At 46.5% G+C, this 21,756-nt stretch overlaps 1 protein-coding gene and 1 long non-coding RNA gene across 2 annotated transcripts in view; one reads left to right on the top strand and one right to left on the bottom strand.

Annotated features, from left to right (window-relative positions):
- Positions 1-21,756, bottom strand: part of Tmem132c (transmembrane protein 132C) — a 307,579-nt gene that overhangs the window by 271,964 nt on the left and 13,859 nt on the right. The gene's annotated exons all lie outside the window — the stretch shown is intronic.
- On the top strand, positions 796-20,206 carry LOC110313011. Its single transcript, XR_002380082.1, has 3 exons — positions 796-884; positions 8,359-8,440; positions 19,789-20,206. It is a non-coding gene; the product is annotated as an uncharacterized LOC110313011 (long non-coding RNA).

The raw sequence follows: 21,756 nt of genomic DNA, 5'->3' as shown, positions 1-21,756 counted from the left end.
CAAGAAGCAAGTTGGGGGAGGAAAAGGGTTTATTCAGCTTACATTTCCACATTGCTGTTCATCACCAAAGGCAGTCAGGACTGGAACTCAAGCAGGTCAGGAAGCAGGAGTTGATGCAGAGGCCATGGAGGGATGTTCCTTACTGGCTTGCCTCCCCTGGCTTGCTCAGCCTGCTCTCTTATAGAACCCAAGGCTACCAGCCCAGGGATGGTACCACCCACAACCCCTGCCCCATCACTAACTGAGAAAATGCCTTACAGCTGGATCTCGTGGAGGCCTTTCCTTAACTGAAGCTCCTTTCTCTGTGATAACTCCAGCTTGTGTCAAGTTGACACACAGAACCAGCCAGTACAGGCTTCATAAGTAAATCCCAATTTGGCCACTTGCACACGGTCTCGGCTGGTGCATTCCCAAGCCAGGTGCTAGGTCCTCATTTAGGTAATTGTGTAAAGATAGTTTTGATCCTGTAGGAACACACACACACACACACACACACACACAAAACGTGTGCACACATACACAAAAACATATTTCTGATTAAATTCTGCCCAATCCAGTTCACAATCCCATCAAGAAAATCCTTGACTCCTTGGCTATAGGAAAAAATTTCTATAGAAATAGAGGCCAGCCACGAGTCTTGGCCTCTGAGATCTGTATCTTTGGGCCCGTGGAGGCAGCAGGCAGGATGTGTGAGCAGTGAGACTTCCCGTGGGGAGATGGAGAGCACTGGTATCTGAGGCGATTCTGTCACTGATGTCAACCAGGAAATGACATCACAGTGGTCACAACTTCTCTGTGCTCCGTGAAAACTTACGAACCCTGGTGGTGTCCTCGGGAGCCAGGATGAAAACCAGCATCGTGGACCCAAGAAGTGTGGCCAGAGGGTCAATGATAAAAGATCTCACTTTATGCGCTCCCTCTTGGTCCTGTGCAGATGGGAAGGAATTTATACTGAAAACGGGGACTTAGGGAGCCACCAGCAGCCTGAGCCTGCTCTGCTCTCCTTTCTGGTCCCTTATGACATGTGCCCTTCTTTGGGGGTTAGGGGGAAGCCCGTGGCTGATGAGGAAGGGGGGTGGCTCTCCTTTCTGGGCCACCCAAATTGCAGAGGGCAGACAGTGGATGCAGGAACACACAGCTGGGCGAGGCGCAGAGAATCGGGAATGGCGGACTGCTCGGTTCTAAACGGGTTGGCTGTGCGATCCACTCCAAGGCTCAGGGAGCATCCCAGAGGAGGGGCTGGAAGGATCTGAATGTGAGGAGCCCGGCAGCAGACCGCTCTGACCTGGGTAAGGGTTTGTGAACTCACCGGCAGCTATGGTCATCTGCATAGGACGGGATCCTGAACATTGCATCACGGGTAGAGTAAGGGCCCACAATGCATTGCTCCTCCTCAGAGTATATTCACAAGTAATGGTTGCGTGTGTGTGTGTGTGTGTGGGGGGGGGGGTAGAGGTTCACTCTCTGGGGAGCATCTGGTAAGTTACTCTTAATTCAGAAGATGCCCTCCCACCCATGCTGGGGTGGGGGTGGGGTGGAGTGGGGGAAGGGCGTCAGGGACTTAACTCTGTGGGTAAGAAGGCATGAAAGGAGGGGGGACTTTTTTGAGAAGAAAAGATACCAGAGGTAGAGAAAGGGGCTGAGGGAGGGGAATGGACGCAAAAGACTAAAATTCATCAAACAAATGTATGAAACCGTTGAAAACAATTTAGAAAACCTGGCTGTGGTGGCACACACTTTTAATCCCAGCACTTTGGAGGCAGAGGCAGGTGGCTCTCTGAGTTGGAGGCCAGCCTGGTCTACAGAGGGGGCTCTAGGACAGCCAGGGAAAAACAGATCAAAACAAAACACCCGACTCTTCTATACCAGCACTGTTTGTGGAGTTGAGCTCGGTTGGCTGGTCACCACCTCAGCTACTCAGCTGGCTTCTACCTGAGTGTGGCTGAGGCACAAGAACACCCAACCCTCCAGGGTCCTCCAGGGTCCTCCAGGGTCCTCCAGGTTCAAGACAAAGGTGTCAGGCAGTGCTGGCACCTCCTGGAGGCTTTGAGTTGCTCTTTTTACTGCCTCTCCCCATCTGCTGCTGTGGATTCACAGGCTCCCTGGCTTGTAACTCCATCACTCCAACCTCTGCCTCTACTGTTACATGCCTGTCCTCCCACCATGTGTCAATGTCCAAGCCTTCTTCATTCTCCTTATAAGGACACACCTCATTCATTGGGCCACCATAGTAACTAAGTGTTTCCACAAAGATATATCTCCAGTAAGATCACATTCTGAGGTTCTGGGTGAATATGAGGGTTTTTTTTTTTTTGCGGGGGGTGCATTTCATAATCACCTTGAACCAGCTCTACCTGAAGACATCTCTACTGTTAGACCCAGTGAATGGTGAGACCACTCCGAATGCTTCCTGGAGTTGGATTTCTGTCACCTGCTACTCAGAATCCTGATGAATCCAGTCTGGGTTAGGAGGAGGCTAAAGGGTGTGGTGCAGCTTCTGAATCAGTCATTCCTCAGAGAACATTCAGGAGCAACCAGGACAAGTGCTTTTTAGTGGCGAACACCCTGAGGACCTTACAGTGAGTTGGCCGCAGATGGCAAGATGGGGGGCTCACTGGCTCCCAAGGATAGGAAGGTTAATAGAGAAGACCAAGGTGTCCTGACGAGGAGTGGCAGAATGTGGGTGACTGAGTGGCATGTCGTGCAGACGTGGCCACGTTTCTTTCACAGCAGAGAAAGGGAGCAGATAATCATTTGGAAAGGGCCATGAGCTAGCTGAATGCACTTCCGGGCACATCTAATCGACTTGCTCGACAGTCAGCGCACTCTATCACTATGGCAACACCCTCTGACTTTTTTCCTTCAGGAAACAAAGGCAAGGGGCAGAGAGAGGAAGTGGGCCACCTTCAGGCTGGCCTTGGCTGGGTCACTTTAGTCAGAGGTGTGGTACCAAGGACACTCATGCACAGCTAAGTAGTGGCCAAAGCTCCGCATCTTGTTTAGGGTGTGTGTGATGCATCCTAGGCCACAGTCATCTTGAGTAACCAGAAGCCAGATACAGGGTCCTCACTGAGTTTATCAGCCAGACAGCTATGAGGACTCTGCTCACTAGTGTATAAGAGGCTGTTGGCTAAAACCACAGGGGCACCTGAACAGGTAGGTGGGAATCTGGCTCCAGAGTTCCAGGCCATTGTCATTAAAATAGAGTCCTAGTCTAAGGCAATAGCTCATATACAGGGTCTGTCATACAAAAACTGAGGCCTCATGGCACCTGCCTTTATTCCTAGTGCTGAGAGATGGCGACAGAGGCTCCCTAGGGCTTGCTGGCAGGACAATCTGACTGACCAGTGAGCTCAAGGTTCACTGAAAGGGCCTGTCTCAAAAACAGAGGGGAGTTGTTGATCAAGGCACTCCGCTCCAACTTCTCAGCCCACCCACGCCCTTGTACGCACGTGTGTACACACTTACACAACACACACACACACTCACACACAAAGTAGCATTAGTGTTTGCAAGACCCAGTGGTGTACCTCTGCAGTCCCAGTAAAGGGACAGTTAAAGCAAGAAGATGGTGAGTTCAAGGGTAACCCAAGATAGATCGAGACCTGGAATTAGAAATAAAGCTTGCCTATTGAGATGGTCCTGTGGGTAAAGTTTGCCTCTCTGGCAAGACGGAGGACCTGAGTTGGATCCTCAGGCTGCATGTGGTAAAGTGAGAGAACGGAGTCCTTCAAGTTGACCTCCGACCTCCGCAGTTGCTTCTCTCGGGCATTTTGTCATAGCCTCAATCAGGAAGAGAAACTAAGACATGTGTGCTATGAGGATTTCACTTCATTAAAAAAAGAAGTGTGTTGGGTGTTTGTTGAGTGTCTATCAATCACTAAGAGTTTAAAAACAATGACCCAAGACTCTGTCCATAAATTGCCGAAAGTCAGTTATTAAATAAGGGACACAAATAAGAGCACGGCATTTCCATCCTTTGGGTTTCTGCCTCCTGGGTCATGGCTTCTCTTTGAATCAACCTGCTTCCCACCAGTGCCTGCACTACAATGTATTAGACCCAGGCAGCAACGCCTCTGTGACAACAGAGAGGACCTACTCTCTGTCACCCTGCCCTCTCATCTGTCACCATCGATATGCCAAACATCCCAGACAACTCTCATCCCTGCCCCCTGACCTGAAAGTATTTTCCAGCTCATTGCTAAGGGCATGAGTAGTTCAGTTGGTAGAATGTTTGCCTGGCATGCACGAAGCTCTGAGCTCAAGCCCCAGGATCCCCCAAAACTACACGGCCTGGTATATTCCTGTAATCCCAGCACTAGAGAGGTGGAATCAAGAAGATCAAGAGTTTAAGGTCAAGACTACCCTTGGCTACATGAGGTCCTATCAGAGAAGGCAATATCAAGCAATCAATAAAAATGCCATTGACTTATAAGGAGACGGAAAAATGGTCACTGAACCAGTTTGATCACATAAAGGTAAGACCTCAGCCCAGGGGATGGGGCCAGATTAGATTCAGAGTCCTGACAGCAAATAAGTTTCAGCAGAGGGAGCTTCCGGCCTGTAGGCAGTGCTCAGAGGATGCTCCCTGAAGGTTATCAGAGGTGTGAGCTAACTGCATGTATCAGGTCTCTCAGCTCCTTCCCTCTCTCCTCCCCTTGGGGAACTGTGGTTGGAGACCCATTTCCCCAGTGAAAGTAAACCGGGGAATGATCCTATGTGCATCAAGTTGAGGTTTATTGAGCAACAACAACCTTTCAGGTACCATTCCAGCTTCCCTTTCAACCAGCACCGCTTGTGGTCCCCTGATGGCCGCCACCATAAGCACCATTGACTGGACTAGCTTTCAGATAATAAAAAGGCCAAGCACGTCCCAAATCTGGTTCACTAGGACTATAAGAGAACAGGAAGATCGTGTTTGACCAGCTCAATAGTGAATACAAGAGAATTAACTCCCTGATGCTTTAAGCAGAAGCTACTGCAGGTGACAAACCTCAGGGAATGGCTGGATGTGAAAGAGACACTCTCCGAGGTAACATTATGAGAACCCATTGGGCTGGCTCAATCAGCAAGAACAGTCTTAGGCAAGATGGCTGCCCTAGGAATTTTCCCAGGTTCAGTGATCTCAACCCTGGGAATTGGGCCACCTCCCAGGACACAGGTCTTCTCACCCACAATGAATGCAATCAATTAAAGCCCCCATAAGTATATCCAAAGGCTTGCTTCCCAGGTGACTATGTTCTGTCATGTTGAGTATTAAACATCAAAAAAAGCCAAACTAATTGCAAGAACCACATGTAATGGCTGAGTCTCAGCTGTTAAGAGTCAAACTCTATGGATTACTATGGATTACTATTGGTTGCTTCTCAGTGGCCCCTGCTTTGAAGATCTGCCAACCTTGGACCCAGTTGCCAACTCCCTAGGTTGCCCTGCTGTCACTGGACATGTCTGGGTCATGTGACTTCCCGTGGCACCATCCAATCCAAGAGACCAAAAGCTAAGAGTAGCAGCTGCCAACAAAGAAGAAGGAATGGAGGGCCCAGAGTCAGGACAACAGTGACTTCTGGGAATGAAAAGGAAGGTGGAGCCCCTCTCATGGGTACTCCAAGACTCATGAACTGAAAGCAGAAAGGCTGGGTATGTCAGGCCAGGCAAAGCCTGACATAGCAAGATATGCACTCAGAACATTCAAAAAAGAGAAAGAAAAAGAAAAAAAAAAAGAAAAAAGAATTGAAAAAGTCAAAACGCCATTAAGCGATAATGCAACTTTAGCTTTCCTTAATTATTAATAGACTTTGAGGAATAATTTGGAGCTAAATTACAACCGGATAGAGGGATTCATAATACATGTGGGTCACAGGGGATTATGAAAATATCTGGCCTCATTTTCATGTCACCTGACAGAAATTCATCCAGGAAAATGCCACGAAACATAATCGTGAACATTAATAGACAGTTCCCTGAAAGCTGCGTGCGCTCCCCGCCACCCCCCAATCCGGAGAGTTGAAGCTTACAGTTTTATGCATAGGCAATTCTCAACATCTTTACTCACTCGATTTTCTAAAGCTAATCGTGGTTCCCAATTACGCTCTTCGTGCTTTCTGACAATTTGCTATTGCCCCCCCCCTTCCTCCTGAATAATACCCTGATTTAGGGAGGAGATGACTGCAGAATGCCCATTCTGCCAGGATACAAGGAAGATCCAGTCTTTGAAGCCAGCAGGTAAGATTCAGCCATTGCCATGCATCCATGGGTGGTTGAGGGACCTGAGGACCACTGGACTCCTGAAGAAAATATGGAACCTTAGGAGCCCTTGGGAACATAGAATGAGCTTAGTGGCATAGACATCTCAACACATGGGAGACAGAGGCAGGAGGATCAAGGGTGAGGGGTCACCCTGTTACATACTGAGTTGGAGGCCAGCCCTGGCTGTGTGAGACCCTGTCTCAAAATAACAGCAGCAGCCACAAAACATCTGGAAGAACTTCCTTCCTCCTCAATTGTAGAAAGCCTCCTGCCACTCATCCTTTGATCCTTTGATAACAGTCACAGATATCATCAGTCACTTTCTCAATCCCTGGGGCTAGCTACTCCCTCTTCTCTCAAAGTTGCCACAATGAACTCCAATTTCCTTGGTGCTAAACTACCCCGAGGAATGCCTAGTGCCTTTTGCAAAATACAAATTAGATCACAGAGCCCCAGATCTCATCTCTCCAATAATTTATTTATATTTTTGCAGAATCATTGGTGAGTCTTTTGTTTCTCTTTTTCTCCCAAACCTGAGCAGTGATCCAGTTGGTAGTAGGGAAACTGAGCCACCACGGCAGTTGACAGCACTCGTTTATTTTTATTTTTTTAAATATGCCCTTTCTGAAGGCTTTGGAGAACAGCGTACTGAAATAATGACATAGATACTCGACACAGAATTCCTGCTGTCACAGAAGCATCACATCTCAGTCATGACACAGCTCTCCCTTTAGCCTTCCTAAAACCGTCACAAAAGAAAATGGCAGAACGCCCCAATTGTACATGGGTCTCTATATTGGGTAAAGGTCTGTGTCCCTGGACAATTCTATTTATATCTACAAAGCAGTGTGCTCTGGTTAGTTTTAAATTTCAACTAGTCACAACCTAGAGTAACCCGAGAAGAGAGCTTTGATTGGGCATGTGTGTCAGGGATTGTCTACATTGTTAATTGATGGAGGAGATCTCAATCCACTGTGGGCGGCAGGATTCCCTAGGCAGGAAGTCTGAATAGGACAGGGGAAAGCTGTGTCTAAGGAAGCAGGCGGAAGAACTTCTTGCTCTCTGCTCTTGACTGTAGATGTCATATAACCACATCTGAGTTTGAGTTCCTCCCTTGACTTCCCCAAAGTGACAGATGACAAACTAGAATCTTAATCTGAACCAACCCTTTTTGCCTGCATTGCTTTTGGTCAGGATATTTTATTCCTGTGGCAGAAACAAAACTAGAATTTATTCTGTAGTAATTATCCTTACCAGTCTGCTATCACTTCAAGGCTGTGCCCATGGTCAGGGTACCATTTTGCTGGAGAATTCTATCACCATAGCAGTTTTCAAAAGACCCAGAGGTAGATAAAACTGGCCCTGAGTTCTCTTTGAAACCATTCTGTGATGGACTCGGAGGTCTTCCTGAAATAGGCAATTTATAAACTACGAGACCTCGGCGGATTGTAGCAGGGAGGACTCCTCTCTAATGACCAGCCATTTCTTCCATTAGAGAATAAGATAATGATGTTTAAATGTCACCAAGTGCCCACTGTTTAACAGCTGTGGCTTCCTCATTCCAGATAATTTAATTTCCAATGGAGGAAAAAAAAATTTAAAAGCAGCCACAAAACCACAACCCAAAGCTGCAGAATCATCTCGAGTTCTGTGGAAGCATAAATGTTTAGAGAATGGATTGCACCGTGGGCTTGGGATAACTGCAAGATTTGAGGGACTTTGCACAGCTTTGGCAATTAAGGAAAATGGAGTAACTGCCAAGGTGGTGTGGGACCAGAATAATTGAGATGGCAAGTCTCTTTCTTCTTACGAATGAACAGCTCACACCTCTTACTGAGATCTCACACACGATGCTTTTCCAGGGAAGACGGGGCAGGTTGACATGGTCAGAATCTCCCCATCTCGTGCCAATGTGATGACTCTTGCACTAAGTCAGCAGGTAGCCTGGCCTGAGAGGAATGCAAGGTTCAGAAGCCAGGGGTCTGGACCAGTTTCTCCTGATATATTTTTGCATTCCAGTTCTCATAAGGTCCTTTTGTTTATAGTAACACCTCCCTTTCCTTACACACCAGGGAGTTGTGTAAGTAGTGTTACTTATTTTGGTATCTGTAGGAAGAAACTTGAAGCCACCTGTCTATAGCAGTGTCTTGGCAGTCAGGAATAAATGGACATACATTCCAAGGTCATGAGAAAGGTCAGATTTTCCTTTTCATTATTTGTGAATATACCCATTCCTGCCCAGGTTGGGAGTAGGGTATGCACACACTACCCTAATATCCAAAGATGCTTCCAGAGATCGGAGCCGCGATGCTTTCTTTGGAAGATCTGAGATATGAAAAGGCAACCCGGTAGCCATAGCATCTTTGGCTTAACCCAGCTCAACTCTGCAGCCCACGGACTGCTGGTGCTAAATATTGTTCCGTACTTATTTACAGGTGTGCATGTTCACGTATGTACGCACAGGCACACGTGTGTGCACATGTATGTGGAACCCAAAGGAAAATGTCAAGTGTGACCTCTCAGGCACCAGTGTTCTTTTCTGAATCAGGGTCTCTCATATGCCTGGAGCTCTCACCAAGCAGGCTGAGATGGTTGGCCAAAGAGCCCCAGGGATCTGCCTGTCTTAGCCTTCCAGCATTGGGACCATAGCATGAAACATCACACCCAGCATTTTCTGCTTAGGTTCTGGGGTTCAGATCTTCCTGCTACCAAAGCAAGTACTTTGCCAACGGAGCTACCTATCCAACCCTTGTACTTACAAAAGGCAAGGTTGGGGGTTTTGCTCTACACAATGTAGTTGTTTTATAAAAGCCTCCATTTAAGATGGGCTCTAACCAATATGGTTGTCTCTCAACACTTTCCATGACCTTGAACACAATCCATACCCAGCATCCCTGTCACCTGTGCATGAGGTAAAGCCACTGGCGGGATGGCTCAGCTGGGGAAGGCTCTCGTGGCTGAGGCTGGTGACCAGAGTTTGACCCTGAGGACCCACGTGATAAAATGAGAGAGCTAACTCCCCAAGTTATCTGCTGCCCTCCATATACGTGCCATGCAGGTTCACACACACACATACACACACACACACACACACACACACACACACACACACACACACACACACGTTTCCTCACTAAACAGATAAATGTAATTTAAAAAAAAATGTCTAGCAGTTACATAAGACCTGTTGATGAGCCAGGTCTGTCCAGTCCTCTTACTGACTTTTCTGTTTAAATGTGCGCTTCTTACTCAGGCTCCCCGGGGACCAAGCTCTTGTTCTTCACCTGATTGAGACTTGGTTGCGCATTTCCCTACCAGCATCTTAGAGTTGCACAAGCTACCTCGGGATACCTAGTCTGAGATGCTCCAGTTCCACAGGCATCCGAGAGTCAGGGTCATAGGAGGCCACCCTCAGAGCGATTTGCGTCTGAAGGACAGGTGAAGTTCTAGGTCCTTTGAAGACCTGGGCCCTCTGGAGCTTTCATTCATGATCTGCTTTGGCAACAATGCACATTTTCCTGAATGCCTCCCACTCTTCACACTAATGATTCCTGTTTAGACAAAAAAAAAAAAAAAAAAAAAAAAAATGCCAACGTTATTTCCTGCCAGGGTAAAAGGGAGTATAGCCTTTGTCAGGGTGGGGGTGGGGCGTCTGTGTCAGTTTCTCATCTCTGACATCAGGAGACTTCTTCCTAAGCAACTCTCACTTGCCACTCAACTGCTAGGAGATGTTTCTTGGGCTCTAAATGGGTCTAGAACTCAGAGGTAGAAGATGGGAGTCCCATGTATAAAACATGGCTGCCTGATACTCAGGGCTGCTGGGGAGCGGGGAGCCTCTGTCAGCAGTGAGTCTCATGGCTCCTGTCTCCAGCAAAATTGTGAGTTTTCAGCATGTGGTGATAGGTGAAAGGAAACCATGGGGCGGAGAGTCTGGGTACCGGACTTCTACAATAACTCTACCACTGGCTGCCCCGTCTACACGAGGATGTGCCCCAGTCCTACACAGCTGCCCCAAGCATCAAATAAACACTATACAAGAAACCAGTGCCACACTGGGGACATGACTGCACACAACACTCCACAGGAGAGAAGAAAGATCCCTGTGCACACAGAGCTTCAAATGAAACAGTGACTATAAACGTTGGTGCTTACTACCGTAAGAAAGGAAAGTCGAAACTATCAGGAATATGTGCAGGGCATAAAAAACATGGACCCTGGTCTGTCCCCAGGTGGGAAAGGAAAGGGTTCTCAGGAGGTGAGCTGAGGTTCCAGACCTGCGTAGGTGTGAGTTCAGAGTCAGAGAGGATGCAAGCAATATTATCTGCAGTAGTTAAAGTTTTCCCCCAAAGGGAAGTATTTATTATTGTTTACATAATTAAAGATTGGCTTAGGGACAGAAGAAAAAAAGGGCAAGAACATGAGGGATCTCCAGGGTTCACAGGGCAAGAACATCAGGCATCTCCAGGGTTCACAGGGTGAGAACATTGGGCATCTCCAGGGCTCAAACACCAAACAATTCTACTTGCAGAATGCTCTGAAAGCAGACTGCAGGGCAAGGAGGACGGAGTAAGGAGGCTCAGGAAGGATGTGGAGGCAGAAGGAAGGGACCCCGTGTGGCTCAGTCCCTTTGCTGCAGGAGATTTTTGCAGATATGGCTCATGGCAAAGGGACAGAGCTCTGTCCATGCTGGACTAACATCAGGGGCCTGGGGCTGTTGGCCTCTTAGAACAGTTACACAGGCCAGGAAGGAGCAGAGAGAGAGGAAGCAAAGACTCTGATGCCTCCCTTTTTAGGGCACTCCCTTCTTCATTCTAATAGTCTCAAACTAAAAACAGACCTAAAGCAAAAGGAGATAGCCTAGGGGGGAGAACATTTGGCAAGTTAAACCAGAAGGAGCCAGCCTTAGGAAGAGGGGTGGGGCTAAGGCTGGAGAAGTTAAAGAAGGAGGCAGATCACGGGGGGGGGGGGGGGGGGTCTGGATTGACCCAGAGAACAAAGGGAGCTATCTCGGGGTTTAGAAGGAAGGGTAACAGTTAGCTCATCTTCTTCAGGGCGCTTTCTACGGACATCTTAAAGCAGTGGTTCTCAATCTGTGGGTCACGACCTTCCCAGGGGTCATATATCAGATATCCTGCATATTATTTGCACTGTGGTTCATAAAAGTAGTGACCTGAAGTTATGGAGTAGCAATGAAATAATATTATGGCTGGGGAAATCACCATAACATATGGGGAGCTGTATTAAAGGGTCACAGCATTAGGAAGGTTGAGAATCACTGGGACAGAGGGAAAGCAGGTCGCAGGCTGCAAATACTCATTAGAATCTGATAGCCAATGTTTGGGTCTCAGGGAGGACCAGGTTCCCAGACACCATAGGGTGTTTACCCCGAATCATAGCAGATAGCTGGCCAGGAGGAGGCTTAAGCACACTAAAGTCATGAAAGGTGAGCCATTGGAAAGGATTTCCCTTCCTTCTGCCTTATAGCTTTGCACTTCTTTCATGCTGAATTAAAGGCACGTCAGGAAGGACCTTCTCACTGGTGTTGCAAAGCTTGGAGTTAGACATAGAATTTGTTCAGCCTCACAGTACAGTAAAGGATTACCACCTCATATTAACACAAACGGTGGTATTTGAGAGGTTTTCTTTGAAAGCACGGAGAGCTCCGAAGATAAAAAAGTAAAAGTGAAAAGAAAAAAAAAGATGTCATCTTAAATCCTAAATAAAATTTGAAATCTTCCACACCCACTAGGAGATATTGTTATTGTAGAGAGGGATGGAGGGAGGGAGGGAGAGAGGGAGGGAGGGAGGAAGAGAGAGAGAGAGAGAGAGAGAGAGAGAGAGAGAGAGAGAGAGAGAGAGAGAGCACAAGAATCACAACACAGACTCTCATACATAAACATCAAATACACACATGCATGGGCACACACACACATACACACACACAGGGAGATGGAGAGGGGGGAAAGAGATGGAGACTGGAAGGGTGGGAAGAGAGGAGGAGGGAGAGAAAGAGATTGGCTGAGTCTGAGACTCAGAATCACAACCAGGCCTTCTTTGTTTGAAGATGCTTCAAAGCCAGCATCTACAGACAAGCAAAGTAGAAGAGCTCAATGGGGGGAAGACTGGACATTAATGAAGGCAAACTGCCCACGATTCCAAAGATCCAGGAAGCTTATTATAGACCCCAAAGCATGTTTGAGGTCATAAATTACTCAGAGGCATGGCCGAGGAGTCATCCCATAATCCATTTTATGACTTTAAGTAAATCTGGTTGCACACGGAAGCCCTATAATATTTCCAGCCCCTGGCCTGGAATCCGAGGGGGCATCATATCCAGCCAAGGATGCGTGGTGTTCAAACCACAGAAAATTAGCCAGAGCCAGACAGTCGATATCACATTAGCCCCTTCGCTGCGGTTGCTTATTCTGTTTGTGACCATTCATTTCAATCCAGGGCCAAGCAAGAAGTTGACTAGTTCAACCCCTCAAAACAGATCCTTCTCACTATTGAATCCCACAAGTTCAGGAAGGGGAAGACTAATAGATATGTCCCTTGCAATTAGAGAAAAAGAAAGAGAAAGAGGCATTCTCATCCCATGCATCCAGAATAGATGAGACTCGTTCTTCTCAAGCCCTCAGGGTACATTAGGAAAGACATCTCAGTCCAGGAAGGCGCACTTAAATCGAGGGACTCTCTTTTTTTTTTTTTTTTTTTTTTTTTAAAGAATGCTGCTTTACCTTGTTCTTATTTTTCCTTATATAAATTTTTTTTTTAAGATTTATTTATTTATTATATGTAAGTACACTGTAGCTGTCTTCAGACACTCCAGAAGAGGGAGTCAGATCTTGTTAAGGATGGTTGTGAACCACCATGTGGTTGCTGGGATTTGAACTCTGCACCTTTGGAAGAGCAGTCGGGTGCTCTTACCCGCTGAGCCATCTCACCAGCCCCCTCGAGGGACTCTCTTAAGTGATACTCAGGTAAATCTTTATATTATTCTGATTTACCTTAGTGTTCAATAGAAGGAAGCCACACAACTGTTTTTAACCTAGAGAGTTGGAGAATTACTTCTCTCAGTTAAAAAAAAAAAAAAAGTCCGTCTTGGGCTACAGAGGGAGCTCAATGGATAAAGTGCTTGCTACCAAGTGTTGAGTACCAGGGTTCAGACACTCAATATCCTATACAAACTAGGGCAGGTTTGATGATCTACTTGCATTCCCAACACTTGGAAGGTAGAGATGGGGGAACTTCAGGGCAAGCTGGCTAGTTAGACTAGCCATATCTGTGAGCCCTGGGCTCAGGAAGAAATCCTGCCTCCGTAAATACATTGGCAAAGGAGGTTCCTGAAATAAACCCCTTTGCATACATGTGAACATTCACTTTCATGCACACCACACACAAAGCCTGTCTGTCTTCCCATACTCAGAGCACCACAGACGACTTGCAAATGACCTGTATGTTACACTCTGCCGAACCGGGGGGAGGGGACAGGGCTGTGTTCATGGATGGACCATCTTACTGCTACATATTACTGGGGTGGGGGGTTGGCGAATGCCTTGGTGGCTTTATCAGATTCTGAAACCATGGACTGTCAAAGTCATCACAAGAAGATGCCAGTATCTTGTTTCCTCACAGTGGGTGGTCCTACTGGTCTACCTGGCTTGTTCCACCAGACCAGAGCAGCTTTGTGTGGGTGGCTTCCAGAAGATGCTAAACTGAGGTATCAGGTTACACTCTAGGGATGGATCCCATCTCTCCACTTCTCAAGGTACCACCCATCCCTATTCCTCAAGAGGAAGGATTATGGCTCCCACCAAATTTTTTTTTTAATTATTTATTTTATGTGTATGATTTCTGTGCTGCATGTACACCCGCAAGCCAGAAGAGGGTGCCAGATACCTTTATAGATGGTTGTGAGCCACCACATGGTTGCTGGGAATTGAACCAAGCACCTCTGGAAGAGCAGTCAATGCTCTTAACCGCTGAGCCACCTCTTCAGCCTGCTCCCACCGAGTTTTTGAAAAGCCAAGCTAGGACACGGTGCTTGTTTCATTCTGATTCCCTGGGAGATCCTCCCCCCACCCCCACTCCCCACCCCCGTCTGAGTCCCTTTTGGATATATTCTGTGCCAAATGAAATCCAAGTGAGGTCATTAATTATGAAAATTCACAATGCATAATTATAATAATTACTCAGATCACATAAACATTACAGCACCATGAATAATTAAATAGGCCCTAAGCTTCGGAGCGCTTCACTAACACAATAAAACCTAGGGAGGTGACAGGGAAGGGACAGGAGAGTCGCACTTTGGTTTGCTGTGAGTGAGTTGTACTGTTACGAGGACATTTTCTTTTTCCTTTTGTCCTAGAGAATTACCCTGGACCTTATGAGGCAGAGATATAAAAGCAACAATGAGATGCCTGGAATTTTAAGAAGATCCAATCCATGCCTCAAAATGGACATCTAGAGTTCCAAAGCAAGACATCTGGTTTCTGCCCTCACCTCTTCAAAAACCCTTTCTGACGAAGAAACAGTGAGTCCCGTTTTATAACCAATCCGCAGCCACACAGAGAGGTACCCATGTGTCCTTTTTCAATCGAGTGAGATGCTGACTCTGGAATAAATAGATGTTTTCCGGTTTCTCTCTGGGCAATGTAGACTCAATCAGAAAACAGAATCAAGGTTTGTGTGTGTGTGTGGGGGGGGGATCTAATTCTGTGTTCACTAGAAGACATGAAAATTGGTGTGCCATGTGACTTTTACTAACCGCCCTCTCAGACTTCATTAGTGACTAAATCTGTGAGTGAACAACAGTGGCTGTGCGACAGGGGCTTCGGAGAGGCAAGTCATCCTGAGACACTGAGACAGGCCCACACTGGGGAACCCTGTGGAGAGGTGGCTAGGAATGTTGTGAAAGCCGAATCTGAAATGATACCCTTGACTTGTTGGCGTGCTCTAGCCTCCGCGGGGTCTGGTGCAGCTTTCTAGGCGTCTATGCGGTCTATGCTTGGTGCCTGGGTGGGGTTGGCAGGTCATGGGGGATGGGCTTTTGTGGGTTCTGTTGGTTCCTGTTCACTTACTGGGTTTTCTGGGCCCACAGATCAGAACCAGTCACAAGCTATATTTACCACAGACCAAGTGGCTCCTACCCACAAACCGTGATTTCCCCCCAGATCTGAGGGCCAAGGTGAAATTCTCTTTCAATAAGTCGCTGCTGATGGGTGCTTTGTGACCAAGATGAGAAAATTCATACAACTTGTCGTTTAATAAATGCCCTCTGTGCTCCCGGGGGGTGGGGGTAATCAAGACATGAAATATACACAAATCCTTATTGCTTCTGCAAATAAGGACTTATGTGTAGAATATGAGCAACCGATTTCTTATTGTAATGTTTTGGTCTTTCTAAAATATGGCCCATGAAAGCAATGATACTGTGGTAAGCAAGAGGGATGGCTTCAGCGGTGAAGGGCACTGGCTGTTCTTGTAGAGGACTAGGGTTCAGTTCCCAGCATGCACAGGGTGACTCACAACTGTCTGTGGCTTCAGTTCTAGGAGGTCTGATGACATCTGGTGGCTTCTGAACACATAGGGAGCACATGTACATACACATAAAAATAATAATTTTTAAAAAATAGTATTGTATGAAAAGCTGTCCTAGAACCTCCCATAGAAAGAATGTTCAACTACCAGGTAAAGTAAGTTTTAATTTTTGTCTTCATTTAGATTTATTTATTGCATGTTTATAAGGTTTTTTTGTTGTTGTTGTTGTTTTGCCTATATAAATGTATGTACACCACATAGGTGTTTGGTCCCTTAGAGGTCAGAAGGAAGGCTTCAGGGCCCCTAGATCTGGGACAAAGGATGGTTGTGAGCTACCATGTCAGTGCTGGGAATTAAACCTGGGTACTCAAGAAGAGCAGTAAAGTGCTTGTGACCACTGAGCCATCTCTTCAGCCGCAGGCAAAATGAGTTCAGCAGGCAAAATGAATTTATCCTCGAGTTTCTATTTCATTCCAGTGATTCACAAGGGTCTCAATAGCAATTCAGAGCTGGTTCCACTGTGTGTCACAGCCATGGTTGATAATATTGATGATAGATATTTATAAAGGATATACTGTATGCTTGGCATATATAGTGGGGTTTCAATAAAAACAGAGGAGACCAAATTCCAGATCTATGAGAACCATCATGTACTGTGATGTGACTTATAATATACAAGCAATTGTTTATGTTGCTAAGAGGTCTTTAGGAATAGATTAGAAAAAAAATCCCATTTAATTGCTGGAAAAATAGTGTTGAGTGGGGAAGGCTTGCACATTCCCTATTGTCTATGTTAGGATCTGACAGAGGAGGAGGTTTTGTGTCCAAGGATCTTCATCCTAAATATTTTTCCTTGTGGCTCTATTGGTCAGAAATGATCCAATTATGCTTTTGAGTATGCACATGAGGAATAAAAAAGGGCTACCTTGTCAGATATTTAGTCAGAAAAATAAAAAAAGAAAAGAAGAGAAAAAAAGAAATTCTATAGTGACTTCAATGGAGGAGCTTGAACACAAGAAAACAGGCTACACGGCAGCGAAAGGGTTAAGATCAAGATGATGGATGTTAACTACTGGGGGGGGGGGGCACTGCCAGCCCCTCAGGGAGGAAGGACAGGGATGGTGGGGGTTCTCAGGGACTAACACCAACCGTGGAGAGCGAAATGAGATGTGAGGAGAGATGCTGCCCCAGGCAGCTGGAGCTAGAAAAGATGCTGCCACAGCCCAGTACCAGCAGCAGGATAGAGGTGGAAATGAACGCACGGCACCGGTTGCAAAATCCTGTATCTTCATTTCCTCACAGACCCTCAACCGACTCAGGTGGAGAAGCTGGAAGGCAAGGGAACCTGGGAGGTACAGTTCCCAGACAGCCAAGAGAAGGGAGGAGGGGTGGAGCCAGGGACAGCACAGGTGTGTAGAGAGCGTGCCACCGGAGCTACACACCCCTCACCTGAGCCTGTGGGAAGCCGGAGGCGAAGGATCATCAACTCCTCCCAAAGCCTTTATTGCCTTCCTCAGTTTCTGCTTCTCTAGAACCCCTTGCTCCTACAATGGCCAGGCTTCCCTCACAGGGCCCTGATGCTCGTGTGCGCAGCCGCGCGCTTTGTCTCTGGCTGTGCTCCACCCTAAACAGGGGCATCTATCAAGGAATGAGGACGCTTTGATTTTAGGTTGCTTAGCTACTGCTGGCATGTAGTGAGTTGATACAAAACCTTGAATCACAAGGATAAAATGGTGTGCACAGCAGGGACAGGGCTGGTCTTCAAAGTCTTCCACCAAGTGAGTGGCCCCAAGATCCTGTCCCAGGGCAAGCTCTCAGCGTCCCGAAATCTTGAAGTGAGCTTAAATCATAAAAATGCCCCATCAAGAATCTCTAATTGTTCTTCTTTCTCCTCCTTCCTCCCCTTCTTCTTCTTCTTGTTAATGCATTTGGTGTGGTGTGGTGTGGTGGTGGTGGTGGTGTGTGTGTGTGTGTGTTTGGTATAATGGATGTATTTTGGAGGTCAGAAGAGGGTGCTGGGCCCTTGAAAATGGAGTTACATGTTCTTGTAAAACCTCTTATGTGGATGCTGAGATTCAAACCTAAGTCCTCATGAATGAGCAGCAAGTACTCTTAACCCCTGAGCGATCTTTCCAGCCAACATCCCCCACCCCTAAAGAAGTTGGGTAGCACCTCTCTAGTCTAATATCTGCAGTACCTTACTTCACCAGGAGGGCGGCGCACTCATCCATGACACCGCTAGGTTTAGTATTTGAAGTTAGGCACACAGCTATCACGTTTCAATCTGAGGGCGTGTGTGTCATATGCGTATCAGACTCCTCGGGTAGGTTGAACATTAAAACGTATTTAATATTTTCTACGGAATGAGAAATGACTTGTGTTCTATATAACAGAGAGCCCAGAAAAAGAGTTCATATATGTGTTGTTCCTGTAGTTTGTAGAAGGTGGCACGTGGTCCTGACGCAACAGTGTGACTGCCTGTGGGAGAAAGCGCAGAGCAAAGTGTCTGGGGTTTTAGACTTGGGAAAGGGCAGGGATTCGAACTCAGGAAATGTTGAAATAAACGGTGACCGATGGAAATGTTGAATAGTAATAATGATTGACTAAAGCTTAAATGCCCTTAGATCTTCACTACATATGCTGTGTGTGTGTGTGTGAGGGGGAGGGAGGGAGGGAGGGAGGGAGGGAGAGAGAGAGAGAGAGAGAGAGAGAGAGAAAGAGAGAGGCAGGTAGGTAATGGAAACTGAAATGGAAACTTCAGGTTTCTTTGGAAAATCATTTATGTCAAATGATGCTTTCCTAAAGCAGACACAGGTGAAAGGATGTTTTGCTAAAGCAAGCACGTTCAAGGACACATGATGTTAAGAAGGAATATAAATGTAACCCAACAGACGGTGGACAATGCTGGATGGTATTGGTACACCTTGCCATTCCTTGATGGTCATCATTTGACATGACTTCATAGAAAGAAATACACCAAAAAAAATTTTTTTTTTTCTGGTCGTGTTCTGACAGGGTTGCGCTGCTTCTGTGGACTCAGGCCGATTGGCAGAGTGATGTCAGCTGATACAGACTCACGTGGTGTTTTGCTGAGTCAGGACCTATGGGAGGGAGTATAAACAGGACTCAATAGACAATGATGTGGGGAGTGGGAGGTTGCCTAGCTGGCTTTGCAACACTTCCTTGGTCTTGAGTCTTTGTCTTCACTGATCTTCATTTAGAGAGGCACAGCAGAGAACTTCTCCTGGTGTCCTTTACTGGTCCTGGATGCTCCTGCTGATTTGGCAGAAGCCTCCAAGGGACCATTGTGACTGAATCCAGAACACTGTCTATGCCAATCAAGTCTTCTGCCACTTTCCTGGCTTTCAGGGACTTCAGAAAACTCTCTTCCATCCGTTGGGATTAGCTTTAACTGTCAACTTGACACAGCCTAGACTTCAACTAAGGGCTGGCCTATAGAAAAGTCTGTGGGAGACTGCCTTGTTAATTGACTTAGGAGGTCCAGTCCACTGTGGGTGACACCATTCCCTAGACAGGTGGTCCCACTCTGTAGAAGAAAACAAGCTGAGTGTAAGCCTATGAGAGAGCCAGCAAGCAGCATCTTGCTATACTTCCATAACCAACTGAGTTCCTGGTTGGAGGTGAGGCCCTTGAATTCCTTCCCTGACATGTTCTGAGACTGTACGCTGAAATAAACTCTTTCCTCCCCTACGTTGCTTTTGGCGAGATGCCTTTTATCACAGCATCAGAAAGGGAATTAGAATACCGTCTTTACTGAAAGCCCTCCTTCAAAGTTTTGACAGAGGATGCAATCTGGAGGTCCAGTCGTGGGGAGGAAGCAGCTGACACTGGATCTGCCTGCTCCATCTGTACCTGGGCCCCAGGCCAGTGTTTGCCCAAGTGTGCCATTGCAGATAATAGGGGAGGAAATACAGAAGGACCTTTAAACATGCTATCAGCTATGTATTTATCTCAATGATGTTTTTTTTTCCTTTGCAGAAATGCAATTAGTATGTAAAACAGCGGCTCTCCTGGAAATGACTGCTTGGGGGGGGGCTGAGCTCAGATGAGAAGATTTACAACAGAGAAAAGCTGTGTGAAGCCAGTGGATGTGCAGGAGCCACCAACGTGACAAAAATCGCTAGGGCCCTAGAGGGCGACTGAGAATTAGAAACAGGATTTGAGCCCCAGGTGATGTTCTGTCTTTGAAGGCGGAGTCTTTAAGCTCAGCATCTTGTACAAGCTTTCCGCTCTCCCAAATGCTCCCCAATATGTGTTTTCAATTGGACTTTGAAACTAACACCCTATGTTTTTGGAGAAAACTTAAGACATTATGAAACTCAATAACAGCATCAAAGGTGCTGATCATTCAGACAGTGTCACAGAGTTGGGGATATATAAAAAAAAGTCATTCTTAAAGTTGTATTTTGACTCTCTTATATCCAAAAGCTAATGGCTGGTACAAGTTGTGCCTACATGTGTGTGTGTGAGTGTATGAATGTGTGTGTGTGTGTGTATGCGCATGCACACATCTAGGTGAGTATACATGTATGAGTGTGAGTGTGTTCACACATATATGTGCACGCAAGCACTGGTCCTGCATTTTCTCCAGAGGAGCCAAAATCAGAAACATACAGGCCTCTGAAGAAGATGTTTTCTTTCAAGTCTCAACTCCACGGAGAAGCATACCAGACTTCACAGAACGGAACTGGGACTGATCCACCAACATATGATAGCAGTTCCTAGGCAACTGTGTGGAGTCTCCTGTCATGACTCCTTGCTCAGAAAGGCCTGTTAAAATATTCCCATCTAGAGCTGGGCATGGTGGCAAAAAAACTTTAATGCCAATATTCAGAGGCCGATGGATCTCTGTGAGTTCAAGGCCACCCTAGTCTACTGAGGTACAGGTCAGCCAGGGCTTCCCAGTGAGACCAGTCTTAGCAACCAAATGATAAAGAGAAAGAAGCAATGATGGGGACACAAAGTGCTTCTGAGGCTTCGATTCCAAGAAGCTCTAAGTGAGGAAGAAAGAGGGAAGGGAACTTCTTCCAGGGTCTTGTGAGCAGGTTCTACAGGGTCATTATGGGTTGACACTGGGTCTGTAATCACCCAAATCCAGAACTCAAAGGTCAGATCAGGCCAATAAGAAAGAAACACAGGAGCCGGGCAGTGGTGGTGCATGCCTTTAATCCCAGCACTTGGGAGGCAGAGGCAGGTGGATTTCTGAGTTCCAGGACAGCCAGGGCTACACAGAGAAACCCTGTCTTGAAAAAACCAAAACCAAAACCAAATAAAATAAAATAAAATAAAATAAATAAATAAATAAAGAAACAAACAAACACAGGGACCATTTTCAAATGGATTTGGATCAACTGTCGGGCATTCCTCCCAAACACCGGCTTTCACTATCTGGATCCATCAGAGTTAGGACAAAACCCAGTGTAGGACCTGCATCTGGTGAAAACACACAGGTGAGCCATGAGCTAGATGCACTGTGAAATCCTAACTGGCTCCAGGGCCAACATGTTTGCTGTCAATGACAAGAACAGAAAAACTGTTGATGTCAGGTAGGGGACTTAAGCAGTTTCGATCACAGTGATTTTAGGTCAGAGGATGCCCCTGCCTCAGAGAATACGCTCTCTAGGGATTACACGGGGACAACTTACTTGTAAGTAGTTCAGAAAATTACACACAAACCCATACACAGACAGGTTTGTGTATGTGTATGTGTGTGTGTGTGGGGGGGTGACACAGAGAGTTAAATCTGGAGAGTTAAAAAGCATATGAGATTCTTTTCAATATTTTTGCAATTGCTCTAATAAAAAAAATCTAAAATTATTTCGATGTGGGAATTTCATGATACACACTGGGCACTGCTGAAGTCACAGTTGTATGTGCCCAGGCTACAGGTGGCAATTTTGGGAGACACTTGGATGGGCATAAGTTGAGGAGGGCATGCTGCAGGCA

The sequence above is a fragment of the Mus pahari genome, chromosome 23, assembly GCF_900095145.1.
Source record: "Mus pahari chromosome 23, PAHARI_EIJ_v1.1, whole genome shotgun sequence".
In the NCBI taxonomy this organism is placed as follows: Eukaryota; Metazoa; Chordata; class Mammalia; order Rodentia; family Muridae; genus Mus; species Mus pahari.
This window is presented reverse-complemented; position numbering and strand designations above follow the sequence as displayed.